This window comes from Bos indicus x Bos taurus, chromosome 17 (assembly GCF_003369695.1).
Source record: "Bos indicus x Bos taurus breed Angus x Brahman F1 hybrid chromosome 17, Bos_hybrid_MaternalHap_v2.0, whole genome shotgun sequence".
NCBI classification, from domain to species: Eukaryota; Metazoa; Chordata; class Mammalia; order Artiodactyla; family Bovidae; genus Bos; species Bos indicus x Bos taurus.
Genome location: NC_040092.1, coordinates 68988432 through 69011924, shown reverse-complemented (window position 1 = coordinate 69011924; position 23493 = coordinate 68988432). Strand labels below are relative to the sequence as shown.

The 23493-nt window shown below is 39.7% G+C and overlaps 1 long non-coding RNA gene across 1 annotated transcript in view; it reads right to left on the bottom strand.

Annotated features, from left to right (window-relative positions):
• Positions 1–21494, bottom strand: part of LOC113875080 — a 47103-nt gene extending 25609 nt beyond the window's left edge. The window contains exons 1-2 of the long non-coding RNA XR_003506147.1: positions 21077–21494; positions 20720–20816 (exon numbers count right to left, since the gene is read on the bottom strand). This is a non-coding gene — a long non-coding RNA (uncharacterized LOC113875080). The remainder of the gene's footprint in view (positions 1–20719; positions 20817–21076) is intronic.
• Positions 21495–23493: the final 1999 nt, after the last annotated feature.

Genomic DNA, 23493 nt, shown 5'->3' with positions numbered 1-23493 from the left:
TGTGAAGACCTATGCTTTCATTTTTCTTGAGAAAATACCTAGGATTTTTATTTCTGGGTAAAATTGAATGCCTAACTTCATAAGAAATTTAACAACCTTTATTCAAAGTAACGATAACATTTTGCATTCATGTATATTCATACTCTGCTGCCTTGTCAGCCCTTAATATTATTTTTTGTTTCCTGTTTTGGGTGTTGTTTTTTTTTTTAGCCATTCCAATAGGTGTGTAATAATACAACAATATTTTTTTCTTTTTTAATTGAGATATGATTGATGTTATTTTATAAGTTGCAGGTGTACAACATAGTGAGTCACAATTTTTAAAGATTATGCTCCATTTATAGTTATTATAAACTATTGGCTATATTCCCTGTGTTGTACAATTTGTCCATGTAACTTAGATTTATTTTGTATGTACTAGTTTACACCTTTTAACCCTCTAGCTACCTCCTTCTCGCCCCTCTCCCCTTCTTTCTCCTCGCTGCTGACCAGTAGTTTGTTCTATTTGAGTCTGTTTCCTTTTTGTTATATCCCTAGTTTGTTTGTTTTTTAATTACACATGAAAGTCACTCTTATCTTTCTCAGTTTAACTTATTTTACTTAACATAACACCCTCCAAGTCCATCCATGTTGTTGGAAATGGCATATTTTTATTCTTTTTCATGGCTGAATAGTATTCTATTGTATATGTATATACTTCTTTTTTATTCATTCATCTTTTGATAGATACTTAAGTTGCTTCCATATCTCAGCAATTGTAAATAATGTTGCTATGAAAATTGGGGTGTATAAATTTTTTCAAATTAGTGTTTTTTTTTTCAGATATATTCCCAGGAATGGAATTACTGAATCATATGATAATTTCATTTTTAATCTTTTGAGAAACCACCATACTGCTTTCAACAGAGACTGCACCAATTTATATTCCCACCAATACTGTATGAAGGTTCCCTTTTCTCTACATCCTTGCTAACATTTGTTACTGATGGTCTTTTTAGTGATAGCCATTCTGAAAGGTGGGATGTCACATCTCTTTTTGCTTTTAATTTGCTTTTCTCTGATTATTGGGCCTATATTATATGTTTTCATGTGTCTGTTTTCCTTCTGTATGTCTTCTGTGGAAAAACGTCTACTTGGGTGTTCTGCCCATTTTTAATCTGGCTGTTTGTTTTGCTTTGTGTTTTGATTTTGAGTTGTATGAGCTGTTTATATATTTCAGATATTAACTTCTTATGAGTCATATCATGAGCAAATATTTCCTCCCCTTCAATAGGTTGTCTTTTAATTTTGTCAATGGTTTCCTTTGCAGTGCAAAAAGTTTAAGTCTATTAGATCCCATTTGTTCATTTTTGCTTTTATTTCCTTTGCTTTAGGAGACAGATCCAAAAAATATTGCTATGATTTATGTCCAACAATGTCCTGCCTAGGTTTTATTCTAGGAATTTCATGGTTTCTCATCCTACATTTAGGTCTTTAATTCATTTGGAATTAATGTTTGCATATGGTATGAGAAAACATTCTAATTTCATTTTTTACATGTAGCTGTCCAGTTTTCCCAACACCACTCATTAAATAGACTTTTTCTCCATTATATATTCTTATCTCCTTTGTCATACATTAATTAGCCATAAGTATGTGGATTTACTTCTGGGCCCTCATTTCTGTTCCATTAATTTCTCTGTCTGTTTTTGTGCTAGTACCATACTGTTTTAGTTACTGTAGCTTTGCAATAAAATCTGAAGTCAAAGACTATGATTCCTCCAGCTCTGTTGTTCTTTCTCAAGATTGTTTTGGCTATTTGTGTTTCCATACAAAAAAATTTTTAGTTGTTTGTTCTGCTTCTGTGAAAAATGTCTTTAGTATTTTGATAGGGATGATGTTTTTTAGTTTGTGTTTTACTCATGACTGTAATATGTAACAGTAATATGTAGCATCTTTTCATATGCATATTTGCCTTTCAGATCACTTCTTAATTAAAATGTCTGTTTAAATCTTTTGCCCTTTTAAAAAAAATAAATAAATAAATAAATCTTTTGCCCATTTTTAAAAATTAGATTGTTTTCTTTCTGAGATTTGAGAATTTTTTTTCATAGATTCTTGTTATCAGTCTTCTTTCAGGTACATGGTTTACAAGTCTTTTCTTTCCATTTTCATACTGGTGACTTTTAATGATCAGAAATTTTAAATTTTTATAAAGTTCAATGTATCAAAATTGCCTTTTATGGTTTCTGTTTTCGTATTCTATCTAAAAACACCTTTGCCTAATTCAAAGTCACAAAGATTTTCTTCTACACATTTGTTTAGAGGTTTTATAGTTTTGTGTTTTATATTAGTTCTATGAATCATTTGAAGTTAATATTTATAAAATCTAAGATATAGATCAATGTTAGGTTTTGTGTGTGTGTGTGTTTTTTTTTTTTTTTTTTTTGCATGTTCACCCAGTTTTCCTAGTATCATTTGCTAGAGACTATCTTTTTGTCATTGAATTGTCTTTGTCTTTTTATTAAAAATCAATTGATCATATTTGCAATGTATTTCTAGACTCTGTTGTGTTCTGTTAAACTGTATGTCCAAATTTTTGCCAACACCACAGTTTTGATTACTGTATCTTTATAGTAATTCGAGCATTCTGAATCCTCCAATTCATCTTGGCTTCAGATCCTTTTTGTTTTCCATGTACACTTTAGAACAAACTTCTTGATTTCTACAAAAAAAGAGAAAAAACCTAGCTAAGATTTTGATTTGATTAGGATGATGTTGTAGCTACAAACTTCTTTGTGTAAAGAACTGACAGCTTAACACTACTGAATCATCCAATCTATTAATCCATGTATATGTCTCCATTTATTTAGATCTTTTTTACATATTTTGCTAGATTAATTCCTAAAAGTATTATTTTATGATTTAAGTTGCTATTGTTATTGTTGTTTGGGTACTATTATAAATTGAAATAAAGAATTGCTGTTTGTTATTCCAACACTTAATTATTTATTACTAATGTGTAAAGGTGCAATTGATTTTAGTGTAATGGATTGTATCCTGCAACTTAATGAAATTCATTTATTGGATTTAATAACATTTTTCTAGATTGAGAATTTTATATGTAAACAACCATGTCGTCTGAGAATAGGCAGTTCATTGCTTCCTTTACAATACAAGTTCCTTGTATTTCCTTTTCTTACATTATTGAACTGACTAGAACCTACAGCGCATTGATTAATTGGTATAATAAGAGCAGACATGCTTGCCTTGACAATCTTAGGGAGAAATATTCATATGATGTTCACATAATATATTATGTATATCTTTAGATTTTTCACAGGTACTCTTTACCAGGTTAAGGAAGTTCTATTTCGTGCTTGCTGAGAATTTTTATTCTGAATAAATGTTGAATTCTGTTACATAATTTTCCTGTATCTAATCAAAATGATCACATGGTTTTTCCTTTCTAGGCTGTTGAATTACATTACTTTTCAAACATCAAACCAACCTTCATTCCTGAGAGAAACCCCATTTGGTCATGATGTATTGTCATTTCTATATATTATATTCAATTTATTATTTTTAAAGGATTTCCATTTTTATGTTTGTGGGTGATGTTGGTCTGTACTTTTCTCATAATGTCATTCTCCGGTTTTTGTCATTAGAGTGATGCTAGTTTCACAATAAACCAGGAGAGTCAGTGTGATCAGACATCTGGGAAAGAGCTGTTTGCTCTTTCTCCATCTGGCTTTTAGTTGTGGTTCTAGAGTTGAAAGAACTGTCATGTCTCTTCAGTAGAAATCTGCATTTGAAGGGAAATGGATGTTGATTTTCAGCATAACCATTAGAAATTAAGAAAACAAAATCTCACAGTTATGGGGATCTCTTCTTCTGAGTGACAAAAAGACTATGCCATTTATGCAATGGCAGAAACAGATCTGTCGGTGACTGACCAGTGTTTTTTGTTTAGGTTCCTTCGTCATCATATCTAAGGAGCATAGGAGAAACAATATTGATTCAATAGTTACCACTCTCAGAAGCTGAAATTAAAGTGCCGGGATGACCACTAAATTTTCACTTTGTCTGGGTATTTAGATGAGAGCATGCTTTCTCCATGCTAAGGAAGTACACTTTGATGAGTCACATTTCTATGGAGAAAAATATAGATTAGTGCTTCCAACAAGATTTTCTCTTATGATGAAAAAGGTCCATATTTGTGATATTGTTAGGGTAGGCATTAGTCCTTTGTGGCTACCAAGCTTTTGAAAATGAAACTGGAGTGACTAAGAAAGTAAATGTTAATTTTATTTCAATTTTTAAAGTTTAGATTTAAAACCACATGTGGCTAGTGACTACCAAATTGGACAGGACAACAATAGAATGCTAATTTTGCCTCTTGAAAAGTTTTAAGAACAGAAGTTTTCACTAAGGAAAGACCAAAAGAAAAAAACTTGGGAACAAAGTTGTAAGTTTAGAGATACAAGCTTTACTGTACAACCTGTAGGTAAAATTTCCATCAGACTGCAAACTAATGGAATCTCAATGCTTCTTCAGTTCAGTTCAGTCGCTCAGTCATGTCCAACTCTTTGCAACCCCTTGGACTGCAGCACACCAGGCCTCCCTGTCCATCACCAACTCAATGCTTCTTAAGTGAATTCTATTCTGATTCACTTTGGTATTATTACCATCATACTGGCAAAAGTACCAAGCTGACAATGGATGGCAATATTATTGTTTTTTTGGAAACAGATGTTCTTCTGGTGCTCTGTACTTTTATATTTATATTCTCTATGGGAAGCATCAAATTGACTATTCAAAGTGGCTTCTTTAAAGTTCGATTCCCACACACTGAATACATGTTTTGGCTCTTGTAGCGTGAATGCCTGAACTTTGTATCACCAATAGAAGATTCAAAAAGGAATCAAACTTCATTTTTGTTGTTTGTTTCTCGCTGTTTAATTTCATTTTCTATCTTTACTTCTCTTTCTCTTTCTTTCTTTCATATTATTTCTTAATAACTAAGCTGGATGAGGGGAACAATTAAAAATAGATGGCATGCTTGGGGGTGGCATTGAGCTTGACTCCACTTCTATGCATTTCTCTCAAAGGACCCTTTATGTTAAATCACTTACTTGCTATCAGAGATACTCAGTGAACACAACTTAGAGATTCATCAAAATGACAAAACTGAGCAGCTCCAGGGCAGGAAAAGGTCACCAGACTCTGTACAGCGCTTGATCTGTTTGAGTCCTTAACAAATGCTCTCAGGACGGTGATGCCTTTGTTCTCATCTATTCTGGTGGAAATGATTTAGTGAATGGTCTGCACCTTTCTCTCCCGTCAATGTCACCCTTGACCCCTCACCCCCACCCTTTCACATTAGATCTTTTTGCTTCACTGGCCTTTCCGGATGAGGAAGAGTCTCACCAAATCAAGAATGCACCTTTTGAGAAGAGGTCAGTTAGTCCTGGGGAGTAATGAGGACTAAGCTGCTCTCTCCACTTTGACCGTTGATTTAAACACTATTCACAGGCTCCAGGGTGCGAATGAGGCAGCACTCTGGGAACTGATGAAGGACTTCACCCTCCATTCCCATAACCCATGCCCAGTCACCCCAGAAAATCAGCCACCAGCCAGAGCTCCCTCCCACCCAGCCACATGGTAACCAAAACAAGCCCCTTCTGTGTACACTTTCTGTGGCGTGTAATTGCCAGCTGGTGAAAGAGAAGAATAGAAAGGAAATGGATGGAGAGAGCTCTGACAGAATGATCACAACAAGGATTCTGAGGTGCTAACCCTACATGCCAAGAGCCAAATCTATGGCATGGCCCAGACCTGCAGGCTGGAAAGTGCAGGAACCACTCCATCACAATGTGGCCTCTTCGCTGATGCCATGCACACCACAAGGGCAGTTTGTGCATCCTAAAGCCACTGACCCTCAGAGTCAGGAGGCCATGAAAGTTCTTTATCCTGTCTCAGCTTGAAGATTCCCCTTCAGATCCTTCACAAGTGGCCACCAAGGAGACACCACTATTTCCCTAGAATAGATCCAAATTGAACCAAATAATTCATAGTTTATCAAACTTTCCTTGATTTTATTATTTCTTCCCCAAGATAAATTCCTATGGTCCTTTCAATTGTGCCTCATAAGGTGTAACAGATTATTCCCTGTCCTGGTCACTCTCATAGTCTCAAGGTCAGTAAGGACATTAAAGCTCAGCTATATCTATACTGATATCTTTCAGTTCAGTTTAGTTCAGTCGCTCAGTCGTGTCCTACTCTTTATGACCCCATGAATCACAGCACACCAGGCGTCCCTGTCCATCACCAACTCCCAGAGTTTACCCAAACTCATCTCCATCGAGTCAGTGATGCCATCCAGCCATCTCATCCTCTGTCGTCCCCTTCTCCTCCTGCCCCCAATCCCTCCCAGCATCAGAGTCTTTTCCAATGAGTCAACTCTTCGCATGAGGTGGCCAAAGTATTGGAGTTTCAGCCTCAGCATCAGTCCTTCCAATGAACACCCAGGACTGATCTCCTTTAGGATGGACTGGTTGGATCTCCTTGCAGTCCAAGGGACTCTCAAGAGTCTTCTCCAGCACCACAGTTCAAAAGCATAAATTCTTCGGCGCTCAGCTTTCTTCACAGTCCAACTCTCACATCCATACATGACCACTGGAAAAACCATAGCCTTGACCAGACGGACCTTTGTTGACAAAGTAATGTCTCTGCTTTTGAATATGCTATCTAGGTTGGTCATAACTTTCCTTCCAAGGAGCAAGCGTCTTTTAATTTCATGGCTGCAGTCACCATCTGCAGTGATTTTGGAGCCCAAAAAAATAAAGCCTGACACTGTTTCCACTGTTTCCCCATCTATTTGCCATGAAGTGATGGGACCAGATGCCATGATCTTAGTTTTCTGAATGTTGAGGTTTTTTTTTTTTTTTACTGACCTCTAAATGTTTTATTGGAGTTTAGCAGAGTAGGATCTGAGGTATGTGAAGACTGTGGAGGTAGGAGGTCAGGGGAAGGGACAGTATCTTTAATCTATCGCTGAAGCAGAATTGAGTTAGGGTAGGAGTAGTAGAGGCAGGAACTAGGTTTCTCACTGTGGAAGAACTTCAGTCTTAGAAATGTGTTAAGTTGCTTCAGTCATGTCTGATTCTTTGTGAGCCTCTGGACATTAGCCCACTAGGCTCTTCTGTCCATGGGATTCTCCAATGTACTAGAGTGTGTTGCCTGCTCTCCTCCAGGGTATCTTCTCAACCCAGGGACCAAACCTGCATCTCTTATGCCTTCTGCATTGGCAGGTGGGCTCTTTACTACTAGCACCACCTGGGAATAATCGTTTAATTTTTGAGCACCTTTTCAGAACTATACCAGGCATTTCCCATATATTAATCCTTACAATAAAAATAAACCTTGCTGTTCTCATATGCAATGAAAGTGTGAGGCTCATAGAGAGGTAAGTGATTTGTCCAAGGTCGTATAGTTAATAAGTGGCAAATAACGTGTTAATCCAAAATTTCTAACTTAGAATCATATCTCCTGATCAATACTACATCCTCAAAACATACAAACTATCAAGGTTCAGATATTCTCTGTTTTGACCTTTCAGATCTGTCCAATCATTCCTCTTTGGTCTGATGCTTCTTGGCTTAGCTTATTACCTGTATGACCTTCGATTTCTTCATGATCATTCCAGACTTTCTGCTCTGAACTTGTATATCTTCCTGATACCACAAACTAGCCTGAGTCCCTGGAGATCCCCTTGTTGTTATGTGTGAACATACACTTGAGCCCCCTCAAGAGAAAGGGAGATTCCAGCCCCTTGAATCACTGAGTCCACGTGTTTCTTCCCAGAAAGTTCTGTGAAATGATACTCTTGGTGGTAAAGAGAAAATTTAGCTCTTTAGCTCGAGGCTTCCAAACACCACTAGGTGAGTTTTAAATTCTCCAAATTTTTCTGCTAAATGTTCATGTAAGTGTGTATGTGATTTTTTCTCAAAGAGTTCAAAAGTCCCATGGATGTTTCCTGAGTTGTCAGAAAGTGAAAGAAAAACTAGAACAAGCATCCAGTTGTTTAAAGGCTCATTAAATTGGCTTTTAGCTCATACCCAAATGATGTAGTCAAATCTCCAGAGACCTTTTTAAGCTATCCTGCTTGTAATGCAATTCAGTTGATTGAGAGCCATTAGAAAGTTCACAGTAGAAATCCACTGAAGTTGAACACGGCCATGGTATTCTGACTGAAGAACCCGTTTCTCATGAACTGAAGACAACTTTGTACTTTACCAACTGTTTCATAGACTAGGGCCTCAGGTCGTTCAGTCTTTGCAAGTTACAGCATTAAGGTAAACACAGCCCAACAAATACAAGTAATTAAAATCAATTCCCATCTTTTTGTGAATATCTTAAAAGATGTCAAAGAGAACCAATTTATTACAACAGTGTTTCTTAAAAGTCTCTATTATTTTTCTTCTCAATATTAGTCAAATTCCCAACTTCTTCAAAGCTTCTCCCTACATACTTTACTTTCGACTTCCAGTCCCCAAATCTTCCTCTAAAATTAAGTTGGCACAGACCTATTCTTTCTTCTTGATATCCCCTACCCAGAGATTTTCTTGGAACCCACAGGAGTCCACTCTTTCTTCATTCATGTGCAGTCTCCCAGTGCGAGGTAGTTAATGCCCTATGGATAAACCTTGACTATGGAGAATAGGAGCAGATTGATAAATGTTTCCTTGTTTCTTCCCCTTTGCATTTCATAAGCATTTCACATTGTCCTAGAGAGGGAATTTGTGAGATACTTAATATCTTGTAGTAAATTCCTCTTTTTTTCTTTTCTTTTTTTTATGTGAAGTAGTCAGAGTGAATTATGTTGTTTGCAATCAAGAATTACATCCAATAAAGATTCCAGCAGTAGTTGTTTGAGTTCCAGTGTCCCTGGGTCCTTGACAACACTGGTTATTATCAATTAAAAGAAGCAAACAAAATGAAACAAAAATGTTTCCTTAGGGTCCAGACTTATAGGACAAAAAAAGCAAATAAATTTTTACAGAGTGCCCACAGTTGAGCAAGCTCTTAACTGTGTAGCTACAAACTGGGTTTGGGATTCATTTAAACCAGTGATCATAGGAATTTAGCAGGAAGGCCATTTCCATCCTTTTATTGCTCTGATCATTTCATATTGTGACCCCAGGTTTCATGTGATGCTTGGTGGAAAACATGTGTTTTGCAAAGCATGACTGTTTCTGGTTGGTAAACAAGAAGATGGATTTTTTCTGACCTGCTGGAGGATATCATGGATTCCTTCTCTACTGAGGAACCAATTCCCAAGGCATTTATCCAAATTGCCTTGCCTCATGACAGCTTCTCAAACTCATCTATTAATGTACCCCTAACAGTAGAGCAAATATACTCCCTTTGGGATACAGAGGCAGGGTAAGGAGTGTCACAGTTTGAATTTTAAGATGTTTTTGAAATTTTGTTCGTATCAAAAAATTAATTTAAATTTTACATTCTGTTCTCTAAAATGCCAAATCTACATTTACATTAAAATAATAAGCAAAGTTGTTTAACTAAGGAGAATTTCCATTAAATAAATTAGATGGAAAAATGCATCTATCTCTGCTCCATCCCAAAATGAATTGACCTGATTCAGATGTCAAATATGCTAGTCACACCTCAGTTTGAAACTTACTTCCCTCTATGTCAGCATAGTTAGTCAGTGACCATCAGATGCATTAAATACAGAGACCAAAATTAATAAACGAAAAAGATGAAACAAAGACCAGACTGGGGCAGAAGGAAACTTAAACTTTAATGTAAAATCTTCAGAGATAAAAGAAAACATTGCCTACTTGAATAGCAGTAACAATAATAGGATGTTATTTAAAAAAAGAGAAACTTTCAGAGAACAGGAAAGCGCTCTCATGAATACATGCAAGATAAATTTTAAAAAGAAGGTAAATTTGAGGAAGTCTTCATAGAAGTAGAACAAAAAATGATAACAAATGGGGAAACAGAAGAAAAAAGAATTTTTAGAATAGAAGATCAATTCAGAAAGTCTGATCTCTGACTAATAGAAGTTCCAGAAAGAACACCAAGTAAACAGAAGTTAAAAAAATCAGATAGTATTGGAAACTTTCCCAGAACTAAAGGCCATGAATTTCAGAACTGAAAGGGTCCACTGAGTGCTCAGGACAATAAATAAAAAACAGACCATACCAAGGCAAACCACTGTGAAATGTCTGAATATTGGAAATAAAGAAAAATAGCTTAATAAATCCCAGAGAGAAAAAATAGGTCATATACCAAAGGCCAAGAATCAGCAAAGCATTAGATTTCCTAAAAACACCTTGAAATTTAGAAGATTCTGGAGTAATATTATCAATATTTCAAAATCTAAAAATATCTTCAATCTAGGATTTTATAGGCCACTGAACTATAATTTATGTAATTGTACAATAAAAGTTTTCTGATACTCAAGGCTTCAAAAAATTTACTTCCTATGTACCTTATGTAGAAAGTAACTGGAAGATGTGTTCCATAAAAACAAGAAAGTAAACAGAGATAAAAAAGAATGCAAGATGCCCAGGAAATGAGGAGTATAATCTCAGGAAGAGACACGAAAAGAATTCTTTGAATAACAATGGAAATACCTAAGTCAGTGTATATAGGAGGCTTTGAAAGTCCTCAACTTTGGGTTGGAGGACGAAATTAATTAATCCAGAAACAATGTCTCCAAGAGATTAAAAAAAAAAAAAGTGCCAATTCCTAAAGACATGTTCTTCTGAAGAAATACGCAAACTAATTAGTGTAAGAACGTAACACCAACCAGATTTTTTTAAGACAATTTGAACTCCAGGAAAAACAAAAAGCTGTACAAAAAGAACATGTAATCATAGCTATGAGCAGTATTTATACTATCCTAAAAATGCATTTACACTGGGTACTAATTTAACAAGTAATTTTGGCTTAACTGCACTGAGAGTATGAATCTTAGAGTACGTGTGTGTAAGAGAGTTCAACTTCCATTTTTCATAAGAAAAGTCAATCATTATAATGTGAAGTAGCAGTATTGTTTAGAAAGATGGAGCAAAATGCCAAGAAATGAAAGCAGATGCCTCTGGGGAGCATGACGGAATGACCAGGCAGGGGACTGCTACTTTATTTAAGTCTTGTATTACTATTTTTTTTTAAATTATGGTAATAAAAGTAATATATGTATATTACTTTTGGCAAATATATTTAAAGAAAGAAACAGCAAATCAAAATTCTAATGGAAACCCCCAGATTTAATGTGTCAAGAATTAATATAAAGTTAAAACATAAAATGGGAGGAGGGGTGGGCATCAGATTCCAACAAAATATCTCCTTGACCTCTCTGGGCCAGATCAAGCCTCTGAGTAATAGAAAGGCTTTGAAAGGAAGGGAATAAAGAGTTCCTTTCTTCCTTCCCTTGGTGGACAATTTTCAGAGATCATTGCAACTGGTCCTCACCACAACTTTTAGGAATAAAGGTAGTGATTTTCTAGGTGAGAGACAAGTCCCTAAAGGATGAAGCATTTAACTACAGATATTGTTCATATGTTTTAGCATAAGCCCCAGGCAGTCTGTGGATGGATTTTCCAACTTGTGATACACTTGAAGCCATTTTACAGATAGGAAAACTGAGGCTTGGCAGATCAAGGGGCTTAAGCAAGTCCTACAAATAGTAAGTGGCAGAGCTACAATATGGTGCTAGCCTCCAATACAACAGCCTACTCTGCACCACTGGAGCACACGGAGATTGTGTTTTAATCCTGCTGGGAGCCCCAGGACCAAGCACCCTATGCCTGGCACACAGGACTTGCTCAAAGAAGCAGGCAAAGCCCTAAAGAGTTCTCATCTGGTTTATCAGCCCAAGAGAATTTTCAGCAGAACAAGCCACCAAATCCCTCCTCCCTCTACCTGCCATGCACTTGACCTGTGAAGAATCATGCAGATACAGCTTCTTCAGGTGGGCCCTCCAACAAAACAAGAGAGAGCCAACCAAAGTGGCCCAAAGAGTCAGCTTACAGACTGAGGGGCCAGGCTTTCACACTGAAATGTCAAACACTTTAAATTATAGGACAATAACCATTTGGTCTCAAAAAATAGCAAATTTAAACCTCTCATGAAAAAAAAAAATGAAATTGTGGAAACAATTTTGGAACCCACAGAACTTTTGAAAATGTCATTAACAAACTGTGAAATCAGGGAGATAAAAATCAGATGACCCAAGGGGGAATGGCAATGCCCCCAGCTCAGCCCCTCACACTGAGTCACGCAGAGTGGGGTTTCCACGCTGCAAGTCCAGGAGGCAGGGGGTCCAGAGCTAATGCATGTCTCCTGCTTCGCACCCCACCCAGGGCAGCAGCCTTTGGAAGGCACGGAATGACAGAATTCGCCAGCAGTGAAGCTGGACGTCCTGGAGTTTGACAGCCCAGGACGTGGAAACGAGCACCGCAGAAACCTATTAGTAGGCATCTCTCGTTTTAACAGCAGAACGGTAACTGTTGCATAGTGGGGCCAGAACATCATATGCAAAAGCACGTAGGCAGGACCCAACTGCCTATCCTTGTCTTCAAGAATGTGGTCCAACCATCTTTGCCCCTGAGACCCCTGAAAACCTGTAATATCTCCTAGGAGAGCGCTCGTCCCTCCTTACCTAAATGCACATTGATGTAAGCATCCTATGAGAGGGCAGAAATGCAGGTTTTACGACTTGATTTGTTGGACGGTGTTTTGCCTGATGGCTGGGAGAACCATTGTTATCGTGCTACTTGGCTTAAAGGTCTGTCCCTGCTCTGCAATTCAACAAGCCCAAAGTGTATTTATGCTTCAACTCAAAACAGTCTCCATCACATTCCTCATACTTAACTCTACCAAAGCATTTCAAATGCTGTGAGTCCAGATTACTTTTTTTTCAAGTTCAGTAACTACAACCCTGGCTCCTCTATCTCTAGAATCCTTCTATATCAAACACAAGGCTTATGATAAAGATTGCCCCAGTGCTGATGGTGGAATCAAAATCAGCACAATTACTCTGAAAGATGGTCTGGTGCTATGTACTATAATGAAAGTGAAAGTCACTCAGTCATATCCAAGTTCCAGTGTTCCCACATGCCGCAACTAGAAGTTCGTTCACGCGCTGCAACTAACGGTCCTGCACTTGGCAATGAAGATCAAAGATCCCACAAGCCACAACTAAGACTCAGCACGGCCAAATAAATAAATAAATAAAAATTTAAAAAGAAAGTCAAGTTCACCAATCCATTTTAAAGTGAAAGTGAAAGTCGCTCAGTCGTGCCCTACTCTTTGCGACCCCATGGACTATAGAGTCCATGGAATTCTCCAGGTCAGAATACTGGAGTGGGTAGCCTTTCCCTTTTCCAGGGGATTGTCCCAACCCAGGGATCAAACCCAGGTCTCCCACATTGCAGGCAGATTCTTCACCAACTGAGCCACAAGGGAAGCCCAAGACTACTGGAGTGGGTAGCCTATCCTTTCTCCAGCAGATCTTCCCAACCCAGAAATTGAACTGGGGTCTCCTGCATTGCAGACAGATTATTTACCAACTGAGCTATCAGGAAAGCCATGTACTGTAATACATAGTACAAATGAGCACACCTTACATCATAGTCATTTCCAACAGCTTATCCTGTGGTTATCGTTAAGACTGTTCCTAAAGAATTGATGCTTTTGAACTGTGGTGTTGGAGAAGACTCTTGAGAGTCCCTTGGATTGCAAGGAGATCCAACCAGTCCATTCTGAAGGAGATCAGCCCTGGGATTTCTTTGGAAGGAATGATGCTAAAGCTGAAACTCCAGTACTTTGGCCACCTCATGCAAAGAGTTGACTCATTGGAAAAGACTCTGATGCTGGGAGGGATTGGGGGCAAGAGAAGGGGACAAGAGAGGATGAGATGGCTGGATGGCATCACTGACTCGATGGACGTGAGTCTGAGTGAACTCTGGGAGTTGGTGATGGACAGGGAGGCCTGGTGTGCTGTGATTCATGAGGTCACAAAGAGTCGGACACGACTGAGCGACTGATCTGATCTGATCTGAAAGATGTTCATGTCAGAGGTCTTTATAATAGGAAAATTTTGAAATCAGGCTGAAGGTCCACTAATACTACGTTGTTTCAATTAATTATTGTACATTCATACCCCACACAAAGATCTACTGTGCTACCAATAAGAATGGAGTAGTCAAGGTCTATTTACTGGCAGAGAAAATGCACAGGATGCAGTCCAGGATATTAAAGTGGGCCACGACACAATACACAGTGTAATAAAGTTTATAACATACATATGGATAAAGAGACTGTTCATTCACTCATCTATTCATCAAATATGTAGGAAGCACTTCTGCATTCTTACCATTCCTGACACCGTTCCAGGCACTGAGTAGATAGCCATGAACAAAACTTGCCAAGTTCCCACTCTTATACAGTTTACAATGTAAAAAGGCACAGAGAAAGAAACAAATATTAAATATAATGTCAGAGATGGATAATTGCTGTGAACAAAAATTAAAATTAGGGTAAATAATTAGAGTGTGGTGGAGGGGACCATTTTAAATAGCCTCATTATGGTAGGGTTCTCTGAGGAGATGACATTTGGACAGAAATCTACAGGAAGAGGGACAGACTGCAAGACTCTCTCCAGGTGACACCAAGTTCAGATGCTGGCGGAAAAGAATGGTGGGAACGTTCAAGGCTCAGCAAGAAGGAGCCGGGACTGGGAACAACTGGGAGGTAAGGTCGGTGGGCTAGCAAGGCCAGGGTCTTTTGGAAATCAATGGAGGGTTTGGGCTGGGGCAGGACTCTGGCTACTGTGTAACAGTCTACAGGGGCACAGAAGTGGAGGCAGAAAGACCAGTTCAAAGGCCATTGCAGGAGAGGCTCATGGCTTGAATGAGTGTGGTACTAATGGAGTTGGTGAGAAGTAGTTAAATTCTGGATCCATATTGAAGATAGAATTTCCAGGGTTGATCCAGAATTCACAGCATGAGGTAAACAGAAAAGTGAAATTTTGGGTCTGAATAACTTTTTTAAAAAATGATAATGTCACTTATGGAGCTAGGAAGAACTAGGGAGGAATAGTTGGGAGGGGAAATCAGATGACTACATATCAAGGTATATGGTCATGATGCTAGCTAACACTTATGTAAGTGCTTGCTTGCTCTGGGCCAGGCACTGTTGTAACTGATTTATTTCTATATTTACTTACTTGATCATCACAAGAACTCTTTGAGGTGGATTACTGTTATTGCACTTGGGAATATGGCTTACTTTTATATTTATCTGAACATGCTCACTTTCTTTGCAATGAAAGTTCAATTTCCATTACATAAGAAACAAATGTGTGTGTGTGTGTGTGTGTGTGTAATGATCCCAGTGAGAAAATAATTATGTATTTATAAATTTTAGTCCTTGGCAAGTCTCTGCAGATTGCTCAGTCTATAGTCTTTTAGTTCAACAGATTTTCAACTCCTTTTCCTGCCGGGTCAGTTAAGTTCATATGCAAGCCCCAGTCTCATGGCCATTCCCAGAGTGGCCATTCCCACATGGTTCCCTGCATCCTAGTCATCATGTAACCCTTTTGTTCCTTGACTTTTGAAAACACCAGCATCAGTGACAGAGAAATAAGCATTAAAGGGATAATCTTGAATCTGTTTTATTTTCTCATATGAAATTTTGCAAATGGATTACTTTAAACCATTATACTTAATACATCCTCACAGATTATGTTTGATACATCTCACCAGTGGGTCCCCACACCAGGCTCTGGTTTGAATGTTTATACAAATCAGATAACTGGAGGGCATTGATTTCTTTTAAATTTCAACATTTCATAAATGAGGGCTCTCATTTACATTTTGTCTTTTCTCTCCAGTCACTAGCATTTAACCATAGATTTGGCTGTTCTGTGCAACAAGTTTTATCTATGTGAATGTGCTCACTAGACCGTAGAGAGCAGGGCTGATTACAGCTCCTCACAATGGATGAACAGGGGGACATTTGGGGCAGGGGCCTCCGCCAGTTACCATAGTGACAGACTCCTGACTGGAGAATCCTGCCACTCCACCTGCCATGGAGAAACTGATTTGCATGGAATTTTGACTGTCCTCCATTGCCATCTGATACTTTCAGGGTATATAAGCGAAAGAAGAACAAATCAGGTCCAATTTAAAAGGAAAAGTCAGATTGAGATCTCAGCTCATTCTGCTCCTCCAAAACGCTTAATAAGCCCCCTGATGCTGGAGTTACACCAAAGGCAGTCACATTCAATTATTGTCATCCAAAACAAATATCTCTTTTTATATTCTTTTGAGGATGTAGAGAGGAATCTCATCATAACATGAGTCTTATTAAATGGAATTGGATATGCCTTGAATCAAACTGAGTCTCCTGAATAATCATGAACACTGGAACCAGAAAGGAATTAAAGGTTACATAGTCCAAGCATGTCACTTACAGATGAAGAAAAACATGGCCAGAGAATCTGAGTGACCTTCCCAGAAGCACACAGAATAACGGTCCACCCCGAGCTCGTTCAGCCCACTGGTGCCCGCCAGGGCCCCTCCCGGTGGTCTATTGAACCCCCCGTAGGCCCAGGATAGGATTCAGGACCCGTCCCCACAGTTTCACCATGTGCCCTCTGTCTCCTGGGCCACGTGGGAAAGGGGAAAGCTCGTGCAGGCAGCAGGAGGGATGCTACAGTACCTCAAGCCTGGGAGCCATGGAAGCCTGTGGCCCTGCCCCGAAGTCCAACCTAGAGACTGTGAAAGGACATTTTGGAGGACTAAAGAAAGGAAGAAAGGAGGGGAGAAGTCAGAGGATGCTCGTGGATGTATAGAAATTTAAGGAGACATTAAGGAAACAGAGGTGAGAAGCATTTAAGAATCAAGGTCAAACTTTTAAAAGCCACCTTCAATAACATCTATCATCTAAAAGCCTCTACCCTCCTTATGAATGTTTGCTCAAGCTCTGAACAAGATAAAATTCAGATCACAATTGTTTTCTTGACTTACACCTTTCTTCCCTTGTACCTCAGCTATATTTCCTTTAGCGTATCAACATGTAACAAATTCTCAGCCTATATCACAGTCAAGAGACAAAAAGCTTATGATAGGAATAATTTAAAAAATTAAAGGTTGTCATCCTATCAACTATGCAGTAATCAAAATGTTCTTAGCTTTGAGAGAACATTACATGTGAAAATGCAATCTGCATTCAATGCCAACTGTATAAAGAGCCTACTCCTGACTTTAAGTATTTGTCACAAGCTCGTAACCAACTACTGACTTTTATATATGCTGGAGGGTACTATAAACAGGCTGAGTTTACCTAACAAAAATCTCTACGCTCTGTTTTGATGACAAGAGTGAGAATTCCCGGCCAGCCACTCTGTGGAAAGACTTCCTCACGGTGGTGACAAGCCAAAGTGCCACGTCAGTTATGTAGCTAGGTCTGGAGTGTCAGCCAAGAGTAGCTGGTCTGTCCTGGGACTGCACTGTCGACCCGTCAGTTCCTACTAGCTCTAATTCCTGGTTAGCTGTCTCTTGGATTTACTGATTCAGTGGAACCTACAAATAATGTAAGTCACATGCAAATAGATTCACAAGGGAACACTGCCCCTCTGTTTTAGTTAAGAGTGATTGGTGATCTTTCCAGAGACTGGCCTGGCTCCTCCTGATACTGCTGCTGGCTTTGCCACCTAAGTCAGGCTCTTCCCCTCTGAGCCTCCACTCTCTCCTCTGTAGAATCAAGCAGGAAGTGAAGAGCAATGACAGGCATCTCAGGCTCTAACATTCCACCGTTTGGCTTTGGAAGAAAGTGTCTATTTATACAGAAGGGTCAGAATGAGAAAGATGTTTCTTATAATTGAAAGCAACGAGTCTTGAGAATTTATGAGACTCGTTACAGGCCAGGGCAATCCTTTCCTCAGGACAAGTCAGATGCCAGTCTGGGCCAGAGGAAAGAGGGTGTTCATCTGCATGTTTGAATGAAGGTCTGCAATCCTTTGTAGAACCATTAGCATCTCAATGTGCATTCCTGAGCTGTCTTTCCCTTGGTGAGTACCAGAAACTTCACGATATTTAACCAAGGGCCAGTGTTCCCACATGCCGCAACTAGAAGCTCGTTCACACGCTGCAACTAACAGTCCTGCACTTGGCAATGAAGATCAAAGGTCCCACAAGCCACAACTAAGACCCAGCACAGCCAAATACATAAATAAATAACATTTTAAAAAAGTCAAGTTCGCCAATCCATTTTAAAGTGAAAGTGAAAGTCGCTCAATACAGTCTATGGAATTCTCCAGGCCAGACTACTGGAGTGGGTAGCCTTTCCCTCTTCCAGGGGCTCTTCCCAATCCAAGGATCGAACCCAGGTCTCCCACATTGCAGGCAAATTCTTTACCAGCTGAGCCACAAGGGAAGCCAAATTCATTTTAAACCTAGTTCAATTTTCCAATAGAATAGTATTCAGCATTAAAAAAAGGATACCCTACCATTTGTGACAACATGGATGGTCCTTAAGGGCATTGGTGGTGCTGGTAGTTTAGTTGCTAGGTTGTGTCTGACTCCTGCGACTCCAAGGACTATAGCCCACCAAGCTCCTCGTCCATGGGATCTCCCAGGCAACAATACTGGAGTGAGTTGCCATTTCCTTCTCCACTTAAGGACATTACACTGAGTGATATAAGAGAAAGACTGTATGTTCTTACTTATATGTGGAATCTAAAAAAGGCTGAATTCATAGAAACAGAATAGTGGTTGCCGGGGACTGGGGACAGGTTGATCAAAGAGTACCGGCTTCCAGTTAGAAGATGAATAAGTTCTCAGGATGTAATGCACAGCACTTGGACTATAGCTAATAATACTATAGTTTAGATCTGAAGGGTTTCCCTGGTGGCTCAGTGGTGAAGAACCCGCCTATCAGTGCAGGAGATGTAAGAGATGTGTGTTTGTTCCCTGGGTGGGGAAGATCCCCTGGAGGAAAGCATGGCAACCCACTCCAGTATTCCTGCCTGGAGAATCCCACGGACAGAGGATCCTGGTGGGCTACAGTCCATAGGGTCGCAAAGAGTTGGACATGGCTGAAGTGACTGAGCATGCACACTTGAGATCTGAAAGTGTTAAGACAATAAATCTTAAATATTCTCACCATGCCCATACACACACACACACACAAGATCCCTAACTACTATATGAGGTGACGGATGTGTTAACTGACTTCATTGTGGCAATCATTCCATAATATATACATATATATGCCAGATCATCATATTGTACACCTTAACATACACAATATTCTATGTCAATTACTTGTCAATAAATCTTGAGAGGGGGAACCTAGCTCACTTTCAAAAGTTAACTCACACTCAGATTTCAGGAACATGCCTGTAACATTGATCAACCCACTCCCTCCCTTAAGGGCATTCTCCTTGTGAGATCACTGCATCTTCCCCATGCTGCGGGGAGAGCCTTTTTTTGTAAAATATCCTAACCGATGAAATCAATTCAGGCCTAGCTCACCCCTGACTACAGAGCACACAAGCAGATCTCTCGGCCTTGGAGCTGATTCCTTCTAAGACCGGTCTCCACTCTCCAAGGCCTCCAGCCCTGCTGCAGTCTTACAAGTGTTCAAGCCAGAGCTTGGTCAACCACTATTATGGAGCTGACAGATTCTTGGCTTTTCCGAGTTCTCTCCATCTCCCCCCTTTTTTTTTTTTTAAGTGAATAAATAGGTCTAGTTAGGTTTATTATAGGAACAAAAGTTCTTCTGGAAAGCTCATTCTTTTGAATGGTTGAAATGAAAAATAATATCCCCTCCCTGCCCTTCAGAGTCCACACTGGTTGAAGTAGATGAAAACTCTAGCATTTCTAAGCCCAAGGCTTTGTGTGGGATGGAGAATATAAAATGCCTTTTCTAGCCATTGTGACAGGAACGGAATGCACAGGTTTCTCAAGAGAAGACTCCAAGGCCCACACTGATCTAATTTATGTATCTTCCTGCCAGGAATAAAACCTCAAGACTGTGGCACTTAGTCTGTGATTATTTGATATTTTATATATTCAGTGCATATTTGGAAATGGCTTTAAATTGGGGTTTTAACTACCTATAAAGAGAAAAAGTAGTGTATTCCTCTTTTAACTTCTGGACATCTCTGTTGAAAAGCCTTCCTTCTATAGAGAAGATGAACCATTACAGGCGCACACGTTGAAACATGATGGTTACGAAGCCCAAGGACAGCTTCTCCCTGATCAGGGAGACACACGTGGTACTGTATTTGGCTTCAGCTTTCGATGTCAGCAACAATCACTTGGAAGACCTTCCCCAGCAAACCAGACCCCTTGTTTTTGCTCTTTCTCTCTTGGGTGGAGAGGAGCAGTGGAAGCTGGGCCTTGATGGGAGTGGGCACACTGCATAGATGAGCTGGCTCTGAGAGAGGCAAGGCCTGCGGCAGTGACCCAGGCACTGGCCAAAGAAAGGGGGCCTTTACTGTAAGAGACTGAGCGTCACACTGCCAGGGTTTCAAATTCTTTCTGTTGACCTTCTTATTTTCTCAATTGTAAATCCATTTAGAAGAAACACAATTAGAAGGACTATTTAAAAAAAAAAAAAAAAAAGGTAAGAAAAGAGAATGTTTAAAAGATTTTTAGGTATTTCCTCAGTTCTAAAGATGAGCTTTATTTACCTTGATATCCCATTGTGGTATTAGCTTCCTAGGGCTGCTGCAACAAATCACCACAAACTGGGCGGCTTCACACAGCAGGTATTAGTCTCTCCCAGTTCTAGAGGCCAGAAGTCAGAAATTAAGGAGTCAGCAGGGTTGCTCCTGGCGACTCTGAGGGCAACGGCTCCATGCCTCCCTCCCAGCTTCACATGGCAGCCCACAATTCCTGGCATCACTCGGGTTGTGAAGGCATCATGCCAGCCTCTGCCTCCTTCCTCTCATGCCCCCGCCCCCACATGACTTCTCCTTTTCAGACTCTTATAAGGACACCATCAGGGCCCACTCCAACCTGGGACGACCTCACCTTGAGACCCTTACCTTGATGATACTGGCAAAGACCCTTATTCCCAAAGTCACGGTCACAGGTTCCGGTTGCACACGTGTTCAGGTGACCACTCTTCACCCAGGAAGCAGTGCCAGAGTCACTCTCCTGGAAATCCCCAAGGTTCATAATCGTGGTTTCATCTCTAACTTTTCTTGTATTTTTCTTATCTCTGCTTCACTCTCTGCTTCCCTCCTCCTGTATAGCACACACATAACACAAACATGTAACTCAATTCAATTATTCCTACTCCACTATAGTGCTGGAAAGGCTGCAGCAAAGTATAGAAACCTATAAAAATTAAAGACACTCTACTGGGAGTTTCTTGGTGGCTTAGTGGTTAGGTCTCTGCAGGGCCCAAGTGCAATCCCTGGTCGGGGAACACAGATTCCCACAAGCCACGTGGCTCAGCCAAACCATCATTGTAGACTGTAACTCTTTTTCATCTAATTTAAATATATACAAAGATGGGCACAATAAAGGACAGAAACGGTATGGACCTAACAGAAGCAGCGGATACTAAAAAGAGGTGGCAAGAATATACAGAACTGTACAAAAAAGATCTTTATGACCCAGATAACCATGATAGTGTGATCACTCACCTAGAGCCAGACATCCTGGAGTGTGAAGTCAAGTGGGTCTTAGGAAGTATCACTATGAACAAAGCTAGTGGAGGTGATGGGATTTTAGTTGAGCTATTTCAAATCTTAAAAGATGATACTGTTAAAGTGTTGCACTCAATATACCAAATTTGGAAATCTCAAGAGGAGCCACAGGACTGGAAAAGGTCAGTTTTCATTCCAATCCCAGAGAAAGGCAATGCCAAAGAATGTTCAAACTACCGCACAACTGCACTCATCTCACATGCTAGTAAAGTAATGCTCAAAATTCTCCAAGCCAGGCTTCAGCAGTATGTGAACCGTGAACTTCCAGATGTTCAAGCTGGTTTTAGAAAAGGCAGAAGAACCAGAGATCAGATTGCCAACAACTGCTGAATCATAGAAAAAGCAAGAGAGTTCCAGAAGTATATCTTCATCTGCTTCACTGAGTATACTAAAGCCTTTGACTATGTGGATCACAGTCAAAATTCTTAAACAGATGGGGATACCAGACCACATGACCTGCCTCCTAAGAAATCTGAATGCAGGTCAAGAAGCAACAGAACTGGACATGGAACAACAGACTGGTACAAATTGAGAAACTAGTATGTCAAGACTGTATGCTGTCACCCATCCTGCTTATTTAATTTATATGCAGAATATATCATGCAAAATGCCCTGCTGGATGAAGGACAAACTGGAATCAAGATTGTTGGGAGAACTATCAATAACCTCAGATATGCAGGTGACACCACTGTTATGGCAGAAAGTGAAAAGGAACTAATGAGCCTGTTGATGAAGGTGAAAGAGAGAGTGGAAAACCTGGCTTAAAACTCAACATTCAAAAAACTAAGATCATGGCATTTGGTCCAATCACTTCATGGCAAATATATGGGGAAACAATGGAAACAGTGACAGACTTTATTTTGGGGGGGCTCCAAAATCACTGCAGATGGTGACTGCAACTACGAAATTAAAAGACACTTGCTCCTTGGAAGAAAAGCTATGACAAAACTAGACAATGTATTAAAAAGCTGAGATGTTACTTTGCCAGCAAAGGCCTGTCTAGTCAAAGCTATGGTTTTTCCAGTAGTCATATATGTATGTGAGATTTGGACCATAAAGAAGGCTGAGCACCAGAGAACCAGTGCTTTCAAACTGTGGTGCTGGATAAGACTCCTGAGAGTCCCTTGGACTGCAAGGAGATTAAACCAGTCAATCCTAAAGGAAATCAAACCTGAATATTCATTGGAAGGACTGATGCTAAAGCTGAAGTTCCAACAGTTTGGCCACCTGAGGCAAACAGTTGGCCCATTGGAAAAGACCCTGGTGATAGGAAAGATTGAAGCCAAGAGGAAAAGGGGATGACAAAGGATGGGTTGATTAGATAATATCACTGACTTAATGGACTTGACTTTTAGCAAACTCCAGGAAATAGTGAAGGACGGGGAAGCCCAGCATGCTGCAGTCCTTAGGATCACACAGAGCTGGACACGACATAGTGACCGAACAACAATTGTGTGCCAGGCATTGTCAGAGGTTCTGAAAACAGAACAATAAACCAAAAATACCTGCGCCAGAGGATTACCTAACAGTATATCAGCAACTATATAGTATTAACAAGTATTAACATGCCACACCCAAACTTGATTCACCAGGTGACTCTATGGGACTACCTGGCCCTGGGGAGCATCATTTGACTCCAGTTCAGTTCAGTTCAGTCGCTCAGTCGTGTCTGACTCTTTGTGACCCCATGAACCACAGCACGCCATGCCTCCCTGTCCATCACCAACTTCCGGAGTCCACCCAAACCT